The 14,392-nt window shown below is 29.1% G+C and overlaps 1 protein-coding gene across 5 annotated transcripts in view; it reads right to left on the bottom strand.

Annotated features, from left to right (window-relative positions):
- The window catches only part of LOC127282478 (uncharacterized), a 107,327-nt gene extending 93,251 nt beyond the window's left edge, over positions 1-14,076 (bottom strand). For all 5 annotated transcript variants that reach the window (XM_051306737.1, XM_051306742.1, XM_051306738.1 and 2 more), the window contains exon 1: positions 12,243-14,076. The gene's annotated coding sequence lies outside the window, so the exon portion shown is untranslated. The remainder of the gene's footprint in view (positions 1-12,242) is intronic.
- Positions 14,077-14,392: the final 316 nt, after the last annotated feature.

Raw genomic sequence — 14,392 nt, 5'->3', positions numbered from 1 at the left:
TGGGTATATATTTCAAAATAGAATTAAAAAATTCTTTCGAAGTTTAATATGTATTTCTGCACACACACACACCGCATCAGAAAGTAATTAGAAATCATAAACAACCGAGCATGTCACTTAAATTACTAGGAATAATCAGCAATATAACGCGTGTGCAAGAACCGCTAAAAATCGAATGTAATAAGGGCGCAAAGAGGTTTAACGAGTTTATATATATACCTTCGCTAAGCGCGTGGGCGTAGAATTTTCTGACTCCATTTAACGCATTGGACTTTGAAACAAGATTGCTTTACAAAAACGTCCGATTAAAAAGCTCGCAGAATAGGGGGGAAAAAAAAATTCTTTAAATATACAAATTGTAGAGACTGAAGGCGATTAGGGATGCATTTATGGATTTCCGTGTGGGCGATTCAGGTATAGCTTTAGGTCTACGAGGACTTCCGTTCTCATGTTCTTATATACATATAATTTTTGTGCATGAATAAGAAATATAGCCGAGACGTAGAGCTAAAAGTTATTTATAGAAAATTGTATTTTTTTGATCAATTAAAAAAGGGGGAAAATTGTATAAAATCTACAAATTTATAAACGAGTTAGTTTTCTGTAATGAAAAAAGTAAAGGGAAAACTAAATTTTGAAAAGCTCTTTGTCTTTGAGCATCGAGGTTTCTCTCTTGATAGTCGTAATACATCCACCTACACACACACTATACCCCTTTTTACAAAGGTAACTCACGTGGCGTGTCGACAAACGGAAAAGCGCTTTTAGGGCTGGCTAGAAAGGAGCATCTAACCCTGCGCATTACCACCCTATCTACCGCATTCGCAACGGAGCTGTTATAGCCCTTATCAGATCGCCCGTTATAAGCACAGGTGGAAGACACACACGTATAGGTGAAATCCTTTATGTACTGGCATAAACGAAACAAGTGGTCGAGGCCGATAAAGAAATCTATAAATATAATGCAGATTGCATACCAAAGCCTAAACCTATGATATGCCTCCCATTTGATTTTAATCTCACACAAAGGCAACAAAAAACTTACATACAATTTAATATTCATTACACTCTAAATCTGAATCAGTGAAAATTTCACTGAACTCAAATCAGTGGCTCAGTTAGGCATCAGTGAAATTTCACTGATGAATTAAAGAAAACTGAGCAACTGATTTGAATTCAGTGAAATTTTCACTGATTCAGATTTAGAGTGTATATTTATTAAAAATTTACTTGGTATTTTAAATTCTTTTGTCTATTTGTTTTACGGAAACTTCAATTTCTGAAATGAAGTGAAAAGAGTAGATTGTTGATGAAAACAGAATTGCAGATCTTCTAATTTAAAATATGCGTGAAAAATAGGAAGAGAGAAGTGCCGCTGCGATATGATGAGGAAGGGAATAATAATAATAAAAAAAAAAGAAAAACAAGAGAGAAGAGACGGAAGTACGAAAAAAAGATGGCGCCAGTGAGATACATAACGTTCGCACGCGGACGATCTCAGATAACGTACAACTAGGTTATATACTTGCGCCATTCGGCTTAATTGGTCGGTGGCAAGGAATGGGTTGGGTATTACCACGGTAACTCGTTGATTGCAATAAAAATGCATAATTAATCGAATGAATAAATACTACCATTCCTTTCAGTCTCCCTTCGAAGCAAACAAATCTGCTGCTTCGAATATATATATAGTCCGCCTAACTCTTTTGTGTAATGGAAGATGTTTCCAATAAATTAAAGTTCTGATTTTTGGACCCAAGATTCTGTTTCGGATCTACCTAAATTTTATATACGGATGCGGCAACTGATTTTTAAACATTGTAATAATTATGCAGTACTGTAATCTTTAGTATGATTTTAAAATCAGTTGCTGCATCCGTATAAAAATTCGGCAGATCCGAAACAGAAATAATACACAGCTATAATGATAATGCTTAGCAATGTCTGATTCACTAGACATTTCATTTATTCATCACTGAGGCCAATACTCGATTTCTTTCATTTTATAAATACACTTAGATTTCACAATAATTTCTATTCTGGTAACACGGAATCTCTTAAAATATATAATCTTATCTTGACCTGGCTCAACTTCTGCGATCAGTAAAATCAAAAATAAAACATTTTTGCCAAAAACGAAATAAGTATTCTATAAAAACCAAAAAAAGAGAAAGAGACGCGACACACGGAATGAAAGACGGAAAATGGAAACAGAGAGAGAATCGAGCGTTGAATGATAAGTATCACGTCTGTGAGACAAGGACAAAATCGGCTGAATACACATTCACAAAGGAGATGTCTGCTGATGTGAGTATGGAAAAGGATAGACATAGCGTAGGCATGCAACAAAAGTAGATACCAGAACGCGATATCGCGTGGCGCAGTATGCGAGAGTGGAATGAATGCCTGAAGAGGAATAAGCAGAAAAAAGAGAGTGAAAAAAAAACAAGAAAGAGAGAGAGAGAGAGAGAGAAAGGAGGGAACCTAAAGAAGTGGGGAGTCAAAGAAAACGATGGAAGGGGCTTTTACTATAAAGAGAAAGAGAGCATTATGGTCAAAAGTACCAGAAAAAAACCATCACACAAATATCCAAAGCAAATTAGTTTCGATATTTGTTGATTTTTAAAGATTTTAGAAACACACTATACTAATGCAATAAGTGATGAATTTATTGTTCCTTTTAGTTTTTGGGAGAATTGTTGAAAGACTATTACTACGACGACGAAAAATAGAAATACCATAAGAATGGTACGAGTGATCTATTCGAAGCAAAAGGCTGCTCTTTGGCAAGTAGAGTTGGTATATAACAGCACAAAAACACGACACATGTGGCCTACTGACAGGCCTCCCTCGCTCCGTTGGTTATATGCGTCAAACACTAACACGCCCACACATATATATGTGTATTTATACGAGTGTGCAAAACAACCATACGTGCAAAATTGCTCGTACTATGTAACGCGTATACATATACGTGAGTCCTAACTCATCCACTTATTGCGCTTTTTCATTTCTGTATAAAATTATACACAAAATTTATTGCTGCACGCCAAAAACTTTTTGAGCTTATGAAACAAATGATCCAATGTTTGTATTGAATTTTACTAAAATGAAATTTAACGAATTAAAGATTTTTATGATATATTTCCTATTGAAAATCGACTACTGGGTACAGTTCTGGGCCTCTGGTATCAATGTAGTACTGCGCCAGTAACGAATTCTAGCAATTTTTGGACTTAATTTAAGCAAACCTATTTCTTAAATTCAGTATCGGCTGTATGAAATGCCTTACCCGATTTGGGCCACAAGATGAAGTCACATTTTGACGCTTCCCAGGACTGGCCCATATTGGGTGAGGCGTTTCAAGCTATTTTTGGGTCAAATATGGCAATTTCTACACGGGAAAGAAGAAAAAGTAATTTTTACTACTTTCGGAGTAAAACGAGGAGTAAAACGGGAACTGTTCGAAGTTTCTGCGCATCTCTGGCAACTTTTATTCCAAAAATACTAAAATTTACTATTTCTGTAGTAAATTTTACTATTTTCTTAGTAATTTTGACTATTTCTGAAGTAAATTTTACTATTTTTGGAGTAATAGTTGCCAGAGTTGCGCAAAAACTTCGGAAAGTTTCCATTTTACTTTGAAAGTAGTAAAAATTACTTTTTCTTTTTTTCCATGTACTATTTAGTCGTAAAAAAGGTCCATACTAATTTTCAGTACAGGGAGAAAAATGGAAAAACGATTCAAGTAACTTTTACTACTTTAAAAGTAAAATCTGAACTGTCCGCAGTTTCTGCGCATTTCTGGCAATTTTTACTACAACAATAGTAAAATTTAGTATTTCCGGAGTAAAATTTACTATTTCCAGAATAAATTTTACTATTTTTATAGTAAAATTTGCTAGAAACACGCAAAAAAGTCTTTCTGTGTAGGTTTAAAGGTATTATAAAATATTTACACAAATCAAATTCAATGCTCATTACTAATTAACAGCGTTTATGATCGGGAATCTACGAATCGGAATGCAGAATATGTTTAGCTTTTTCACTATCAAGTTGATATTATTTTTTTTCGTTCGAAAATAAATAGGAATAAGAAAAAGGAACACTAAAAGTTGTACCCCAAACGGAAGCAAAACACGCAGAGGCACACGAGCATATAGCAGTAGTAGATGAGAAGAAGAGGAAAGGACCGGTAAATTTGCCCCGAAGCGTTTATGATCAAAGGGAAAAAAAAGAGAGGAGAAGCATATGGAACATTCCTTCAAATGGGAATATATTAAAACACTGAAATTAGATTATTTTTGGGAGGGTCTCAATTTTTTTTTTTTTTAAAGCGGTCACAAATTCACAAATAATTTCGCAAAAACTAATTTAACTGAAACATTAAAAAATGGGTAACATATATTTTCTTAAAGAATTATGTAATGTTTTTTATATTTTTGTACACCGACAATAATTATACAATTACTAAAAATATATTGTGTAATTTACACCTAAATGGATCTAATTTTATTTCATGTATCTGGTTAGGAAACACTTTTTAAACAATTACTATAATATGTAATCGAAGCATTACGCATCCATCTGGAGTTGACATTAAACTTTGAATAAAATATGGGGTTACAAAATTATATAAACTGCGTATCTTTAAATAAAGTTCATTAATAAGACAATAGAAAAGGATAAACAAAAAGACAGAAAAGAATTTTAAAAAATAGAAAAAGAAAGAAAAAAAGGAGAAACAGAAAAATATTTTAAAAATATAGAAAAACAAAAAGACAGAAAATAATCTGAAAATTATATCATAAATTTTACTAAACAATGTTTCTTCCTATTAATTTGAATAAGCGGCTCATTTTTCACTTTACAATAATTCAGATTTAAAGGGTAATTCTATTTTATAATTTAGTTCCTTATAAATATCGAAATTCAGAATTCAATTCAAATTCTCGTTATATTTACGGGGTGTGCTTTCAACCCCCTCCCCCCCTCACTCTCATTCTCTCAACTACCCTCTTTCTTATCTTTCGCAGACTTTCAATTCATGTCTTCCACCTTTAACCTCTTCCTCTTCTTTACAAAACGCCACGCCTCTTAACGTCCGAACAAGATTTCAGATTAATTGCTTCGACGTTAGTTGCAACTTAATGAGAGTGAAAGAGAGAGAGAGGGGGGAGAGGGAAAATTTAAAGGAGGAAGAAATCTAGTTTTCGACACACGTACCGGAAATTCAGAGAGAAATAACGTTGATAACGCATTTTCTTTTATACGCAGCAAAAAAAAAAAAAAAAATTTTAATTAACAACAATAATATACACTCTGCTTTTAACGATTAATATAACACGATGAAAAAAAATTATTTGGTTAAAGTAAAAAAACTATGTATTTGGTTCAAATAAATATTTATTTGAACCAAATATATATTTAATTGAATATTATTTCAAATTATGTATTTGAACCAAATAAATACATTGAACCAAATAGTTTTTTACTTGAACCGAATAAATTTTATTTGAATTAAATAAATTGTATTTGAACCAATAATTTTTGTATTTTAAACAAATAACATTTTAATTGAATCAAATAATAATTATTTGGCTCAAGTAAATATATATCTGATAATAAGTAACCAATTTATTTGAATCAAATAAATTTTTTTTCATTGTATGTTTTCTTCTAACTTTGTCAAAAATTACAAATATTAATTTTTGCAAATCATTTGTTATCAATTTCTTCTTTATTTTTTTGTCATATCGACAATTCCCCCCCCCCACCCTTTAATCGCCACAAATTGAAATAGAGAAAAGCGAATTTTACACAGACTTACACTCTCGGCACGAGGTCTGGTATTTTTGGAAAAAGAGACAGAAAAAAGACATACCTGAAGAAAAAGAAAGAGAGAGGCATAAAAACATGGTATATATGTATACACCAGTAAATAAGGACACAAAGTGAATTTAATTTTGGAAAGAGAGAGAGAGAGAAACCCAGCTAAAAGAAGGGGGGAGGGGCGCCACGAGGGTTAAAGTGGTTGAAGAGGGATGAAGAGAGAGAGAGAGAGAAAAGACCCGAGAAGCTATAGGGGGGCCAGAGACCATATAAAATAAATGATTGACGGCTTGCCGGGGCCAGAAGCGGTTCCACTAAGGATGGACCAGTGGCTCTCAATTCTCACTATATATTCAAAATAGCTGACAATAATAAACACCGGAAAAAAGTTATCTCATTATATTTCCAAAGGAAAAATTTCTCCTCTGATAGATTTTTACATTATTCTCTTAAAAAAAAGTAATATTAAAAATAATATTAATAAAAATAAATAATAATAATAATAAGTAGTAGTAGTAATAATTATAATAATTAGTAATAAAAATAATAATAATAATACACTGAAAAAAATTTACATATTTGATTCAAATAATCGGTTACTATTATCATATAAATATATTTATTTGTATTAAATAATTATCATTTGAGACAATTAACTATATAGTATTTTCAAAAAAAAGTTTATTTAATTCAAATAAAAATTATTTATTTCAAGTAAAAAATTATTTGGTTTAAATAAATATTTATTATTGATAATATTTAATGGATTATTTTGAATCAAAATGGGGCCTAAGATTATTCGCATAAAAATCAGAATTTTCATTTTAAAGAATTTTATTATATATAATTATTTTTTAGCCGCAAATTTTCCCTTTTGCGAATTAGTATTTAGAATTTCTTTTTATAATATACTCTCTAAATCTGAATTAGTAAAAAAGTTTACTAATTTGAATTAGTGACTCACTTTTTGCTTCTCAATTAGTAAAATTTTACTAATTATTAGTAACTTTTACTAACAATTAGTAAAATTTAACTAATTCTAAAGCAGAAAGTGAGTCACTAATTCAAATTAGTAAACTTTTTTACTAATTCAGATTTAGAGAGTACGAATTTTTACTTAACAAAATTAGTAAATTGAATATTTTTTACTGAAAATTTTCAAATCGTTTTAGTGATAATATAGTCTAATCAGTTTTATCGAAAAATCATATATGCGATAAATAAAAAAAAAACGCAACTTTTTTTTTATCCATAATAAATTTAAAAAGAAGTCGTTAACCGTTAACAAGTTCGCTTATAATCCTCTTGACTTCCGCGCTCTCAACTTCATCTTCCCTCTTTTAAAGAAGGTTTTTCTTATTTTTTTTATATACACACGAACATATAAGAAACTTCTACTTCTTCTCTTACAACTTTAACCCCCCCTCCCATATCAATGGTTAAAAGTTGCCACGTGACAGACATGAAAACTTTTTGACTTTACGTCACTTGCGCGCACACACACACACACACATACACCTAAACAAGAGACTCAAGGTCAAGGTCGCTATAAGCCAAAGACTTGCCGTCAAAGACGCGTCGAATTCTCTCTCCCATCCCTCTCTCATATATACAAGATAATATATCCCCTTTCTCTATCTATCTCTTTCTTTCTTTTTTTTTTAAACATTCGATTATAACGTGTTTTCTTTCCTTATTCACGCACGTGCGAGAGAAAAAAAAAAATTACACTTCCCAAAAGTATTATTCCCCTCAAATATCGCGTCACGGTCAAATTTGCACGAGTCACACTAACGAAATAGGTGAGTGGCATTTTAAGAAATGAGAAAAAAGAGAAACTTGAAAAGTTTGCTTTAGTCAAAAACACTTTCTTGACCATGAATGTTAATTCTTTTTTTTTGGTGGGGGGGGGGGGTAATTCTCGAAAATTCTATCACTAAAAAAAAAATTTATTTCATTTAAATATTCGATTTACTTGACTATTATTAAATAAATATTTACTTGAACGAAATGATTTTTATTCGAAACCAATAATTTCTGTATTTGAAACAAATACCATCTCAAATAAATAATTATTTGATACACATAAATATTTATTTGATAAGTAACCGATTATTTGAATCAAATAAATTTTTTTTCAGTGTATATTTTCAATAGAGGACTAAAAATTACTATTTTAACTAAAAGATGTTTTTTTGGAAATTATTATTGAAATTAATTTTATTATTATTATTATTATTACTATTATTATTACTATTATTTATAATTATTTTACTAATTTTTTCCTCATTTGAACTGCATGGGAAAAATAGTTAGACTTTTCTAATAATTATTTGATACAAATAAATAATTATTTGATACAAAAAAAAAATTATTTAATACAAATAAATAATTATTTGATAATAGTCAAGTAACCGATTATTTGAATCAAATAAATTTTTTTTCAGTGTATATTTTCAATAGAGGAAAAAAAAATTACTATTTTAACTAAAAGATGTTTTTTTGGAAATTATTATTGAAATTAATTTTATTATTATTATTATTACTATTATTATTATTATTTATAATTATTTTATTAATTTTTCCTCATTTGAACTGCATGAGAAAAATAGTTAGACTTTTCTAATAATTATTTGATATACATAAATAATTATTTAATACAAATAAATAATTATTTGATAATAGTCAAGTAACCGATTATTTGAATCAAATAAATTTTTTTTGAGTGTATATTTTCAATAGAGGACAAAAAATTACTATTTTAACTAAAAGATGTTCTTTTTGAAATTATTATTGAAATTAATTTTATTATTATTATTATTATTATTTATAATTATTTTACTAATTTTTTCCTCATTTGAACTACATGGGAAAAATAGTTATACTTTTCCTATCTTAAAAAAAAGATTTTTCTTTTTCTATTGTTATATATTATTACATATTAGGATATTTTCAAATATATGTAAAGTTGCATATTGGCAATAAAAAAAATTTTTTTTCTTTTTTTTTGGAGGGGGGACGCACACACATATTTGTAATGTCAATTTATAACATGTCCGCAAGCGTTTCGAGTCGGTAAAAACCTGACGTAATCACAATTTCCTGTTTGTACGGTTCACACTCTCAAGTATCTTTGACCCGCACGCTCTGCGCAATTTTTACTTCTCCTGGTTAGTAATTTTTATCAGCTCTTTCACAATAATCCTCTTGTGTGTGTCGAATTCAAAGAAGAATTAAAAAAAAAAAAAAAAAAAAAAAAAAATACCTGCTTTATAAATGCAGATTGAAATTGATTTTGATATCTCTCCATTAAATTGAATATTTTGTCAAAAAAAAAATATGTATTTTGTCACTCAAAAATAAAAAATAAAAATATCCCCCCTTTTTTCAAACCAATTATAATACCTTCTAATTTGATGAGAATGAAAAAAAACAACAGAACAAGGGAATTAAAAAAGAGAAAAAAAATAAGATTACATAATTACAAGATAGTTTCAGAGCGAAAGCCATTTGGTAAAAAATAATAATACTAGAAAGTCCTCGGAACAAAATAGCGTTTCGAACATAAATTTTATATATGAAAAGGGTTATATGCCAAAAATGAATTGAGGTTTTTGTAACATGGACGCCAACGTCTATTTAACTCGAAGCCCTACTCACACACACACACGAGAGTCACTTTATATCCAAGAGAGAAAAAGAGAGAGAGAGAAAACCGGTCAACCAATCATGATTTTGTGTGTGGAATTTCTGCCAATGACTATATGGTCCTTCTTCTTCTTTCTTTCCTAATCTCTCTAACCTTCAAGCAATGTAAAGAGATGATTTATTTATTTACGCTGCTACAAAGTTAATGACATTTGTCGAGTATCTCTTCCTCTATATATTATTCTCTTCCTTTATATAAAAATTTATTTTCGAAAAAAAAATAATTAGAAACTTCCTTTTTTTTCAAATAAAAATTACAAGAAATGAAAAAAAACCCTTACAAACAAAAAATACAAAAAAAAACACTTTTTTTTACTGCGTAAACAATCTAACGTTATAATTCTATTTTGTGATTATAATGATAAGTGATTTTTCTAAAAATCGTCGGAATGTTGTTTATTATTTGCTCACACACACACACATATTTGCGTAGATGCTATATATATGTATATGAGACTCTCGATCAATGTCAATATAATTTACTTCATAGAAAATTATTTCAACAAAATAATGTTAAAAATTATTAAGGGTGTGCATTTTTCAAAAATCACTTAATATAAAATCAGAACAAAAGGAACGATATTTTATTCTCGAAAAATATAGTTTAAAAGTTTATTTAAAAATAATTATATTTTCATGGAAATTCAATTTTTCTGTCGAAAGGGGAAAAAAAAGAAAGAAATTAAGAAGGGAAAAAAGAAAGAAAGAAAAAAGAAAATAAAGAAAAGAAAGAAAAGAAAGAAAATTTAAAGATATACATAGAAGAAAATAATCCGTATATATGGTCCAGAATTATTAACAATAGTATCAGGTTGCTGCCATAGAAAACTATTTTTAAATCAATACATCATACTGTTATTTATTTATTTTTTTTTTTTTGAAAAATCAGTTTTAAGACCACCTTGAATAATAATAAGATATGTAATACAATTTTTAAGACTATTAACTGCTAATCATTAAATCATCGATTAATAAATAAATGTTAACGGACAAAATTTGCATTTTGCTTTATGGCACATTACAACATCAGCAACAATATAAAATTTATTCTACTAAATGTTGTTGCAACAATAGCCAACATACCAGAATATTATCAACAAGTTTCTTTTGTTTCACTATTAATTAATATATCATTATACTTTTATAGAATATATAACCGAGAGAATAACGAATGAATAATAATAATAATAATAATAATAATAAAAATAATAAAAATAATAAAAAATAAATAATAATAACAATAATAATAATAATAAAAATAATAAAAAATATATTATAATAATAATAACAATAATAATAATACTAATAAAAAAATCTGTATAAAAATAAAGCCAACAATAATGAAAAGGTTTAATTACATAAATGCCCATGTAATTAAACCTACGCTAATTATATATATAGATTGATAAAATAGGTTAAATGTACAATAGAAAATTTCTAACTTTTTTTTTCTACATTGCTAATACATAACATATTTGAATAATAGAAACTGGAAATTATATTGAAGACCCTATAAAATATTAAGCATGTCTAAATTTATTTTCTCTATTTATAAAAAGCAACAAACGCGAATCGACTTCAATTTAAACCAAAAGAGGGGAAATGAAACAATAAAGGTAAAACGTAACAGTTTATAAAATCCCTTAATTAAATACTATATTTTTTAATTTTTAAAATCCCTTTTTGTTTTGATTCGACAATAATAATTTTTTTTTTTAAATACAGAAAAATGAAAAAATCGTATTACAATTTTTCTTAAAGTAAAATACAATGAAACAAAACAGTTTCAAAGAAAACAGAATAGAATTCCTCTTCAATGAAGAATTTAGAATTAAAAAAGAATTTAAAGAAAAGAAAAAGGAAAAAAAACGATGATTTTATAAATTTTCAACAAGAGTCTAATTTATTTTCGTTGAGTCCAACCTTATAAATACATCTTGGGGGGGGGAGGAGAAAAAACCGAGATACGAAAGGTCCTTGAGAAGGAGTGTTTTAAAAATCTATACATTCACGCGGATTGAGAGAAGACCCTAAAAAAATACAGAGACTATATCGATAAGTATCGCGTCGGTCAGATAAGCCTTGTCTCAAGTGTTATTCGTTCAATGTTTAAGTTCGGTAGTAAAACGGAAAAACCGGTCCAACTCACATTTCTCCCATAGGTGAAAAAAATTTATAAATATAAAGAAACGGATATTACAAACATTTATCTCTTTTAAACACATAAAATTGGTTCACTTTAATTATAATTATATTTTCTTTTAAACTCATTGGTTTCAAAGAAATTTATTTTCTACTTCTAAAAAAAAATAGAAAAAACAAATTGCAGTAAAAGAAAAAAAAAGAATTAATTTCCTAGAGCTATTTTCCATTATGTCTAATACCTCAAGTTTAAACACCAAAATTGCAAGAAAAGAAATGAAAGTCATAAACAAAAATATTCACAAATTTAACAAAAAGGTAGAGAGAGATTTAGAAAATATAAAAAACAATAGATTCTGGTTTCGATTTTTTGGCACAATAAAATAAATGTATAAGTCAGGTTTATTTTTTTCAACAGAAGGGATAATTACCCCCTATTGATCCTTCGTGTATGGATTCATAAGAGCGGAATCGTAAATCCCTAATACCTTTCTTTCTTTTTTTTCCTTTTTTTTGGAAAAATATTTCCGCAAACTATTTTTAAGTAAATTGTATCTTACCTGCGATCAAGCAGAACTCCACTGTGATGACTAGACGGACAACCCCTGGAGATGCTTCATCCCGAGCTTGGGGTCCATTCTCCAAAAGAGAAACAAAAAAAACTATCCCCTCAAGGGCATATCCCAGACAAAACAATGCAACACCTGTATCGAACTTTGCGAACGGCACTGCGTTTAAAGTACACTCTCACATCCCTGTATTCTTCTTTTTTTTAAATAGAAACACTTTATTCACCAACTGTCACAGAATTTAATTTTTTGCCCGAATTTTTTATAATTGTAATAAGAAAAATAATTATAAAAAAAAAGATGACGATCTCAACGTAAAAAAAAACAACACTTTTTATCTTCGAGCCCAAGCTCAAATTATAGTTCTACATTGTTCACATTTTCGCTCCTTTCTTTTTATACACTTTTAATATAAGCTACATGGAAAATTTCATTCTTAAAGTTGTCAAATCTTTTGAGAAACTACGCATATCGAAATAGAATTATTCTTCCAGTTGCCGTCGCTGACAATCTAAAACGAAAAAAATCACTCCTCACCGCCGAGTTCTTTCGATAATTTTTGAGGTTATGTTATAATTGGCGAATTTAGAAAAAAAAAATCTATCAACGATTTGAAAACGTTCGAGCTTATAAGAGTTTCCCTTTAATACGGATGGCCGGGTCGGCGAGCCAGCTTTTAAAGCTGGATCGAGATTCGACCTCAGTTCCCAGGGACGCGATCGATCACCACTTTTATAACTATAATTCACAAAAAAAAGACAACAATTGTTCCTATCAGTTTAACACTTGTTTCACACGTTAAATGAAATTGTCACCAATAATTGTCCACTCGTCATCCAAAAGACGCTTACCGTCGGATACAAATAGTCGTTCACTACACTTGAATCACTTTTTTCTTTACTATTAAAATTGTTGTGTGATTAAATTACATTCACAGCTTACTAAGAACTCAAAAAATTAACCACTTTCGTTTAAGAATTTCAGAGTAAATTTTTTTTTTTTTTCCCACAAAGAAAAAAACTCGTGTAACATATTCACCGTCCGACGTCTATTTTGTAACTGCAGAGAATTGCCATCATGCGAGCTCCGTGCAGCTTCCCCCCACTCTTAAAACTCTTTGTTCTGGAGCGATTGTCCCTTCTCAATAACGTAACTCCTCCCCTAAAGTAACGCCCTTGATGTGAACACACCCATTTTGTCGATGACCTCGCACTCGAATTTTTTTAAATCGTGTGGTTTTTCTTTTATTAGTTACTTGAAAATACATTAAAAAATTCCCTTCCATCATCAATAATCAACTCAATGATTCGCAATTTTTTTTTTTTTTTTAATGGTTATGTTTCTTTAACACGATTGTTGCACTACTTTTTTTTATTTCAAATTTTTAACCGTTTTTCTATATAGACATTTCTTTGTTTATTGCCGATTGCCCCCTGTAAAAAGGCGCCATCTGCATTATAATTTTTCAACTAAAATTCGTTCTATTATAACCCTATTTCTAATTATTAAAAGCACCGCCTAACAATTTTTCACCGATTTTGTAAATTTAATACTTCTGCACGAAAAATTAACGATTATTGTCGAATTAACATCGATTTGTTAATTTATTCACGATTAAATTTGTTCCTCCAATTTGCTTATCGCCTATGTGCCCCGCACTATTTTCACTGAATTTACTATTTTCTTTTCGATAAATCACTTCACTTTTATGAAATATCACAAGTTTAGATACCAAATTTACACCGATCGCCGTTTATTTAATGTGAAAATCGTTTTAAATTAATGAAAAAGTGATTCAAATTTTCTCTGATCATTTGCCGTGCGAACGCCATGAAAAATCGCGGGAAATTGGCAGTTTTGCACTTCCCTGAAGTATGTAACATTTACGTAAATCAACGTAATCGACTAATTCGATTAATCAATTATAATCGCACTTCCGCTTTTTAAACATTGTAATTAATTAATTATTTTTATTTAATATTTAATAAAGAAAAGTAAATTTTAATTACTAATAAAAAAAATAATAAATAATAATTTTAAATTAATTAATTTACGATCGATATGATAATAATAAAAAAATAAACAATATGAATAATGAGATTTGTAAGTAACCTAACCTCACAAATCTCGGCATTTACATT

Source organism: Leptopilina boulardi, unplaced genomic scaffold (genome assembly GCF_019393585.1).
Source record: "Leptopilina boulardi isolate dan_hultmark-lab unplaced genomic scaffold, ZJU_Lbou_2.1 LbouV2_30, whole genome shotgun sequence".
Classification (NCBI taxonomy): Eukaryota; Metazoa; Arthropoda; class Insecta; order Hymenoptera; family Figitidae; genus Leptopilina; species Leptopilina boulardi.
Note: the sequence above shows the minus strand (reverse complement) of the source record. Positions and strands in the feature narration are given on the sequence as shown.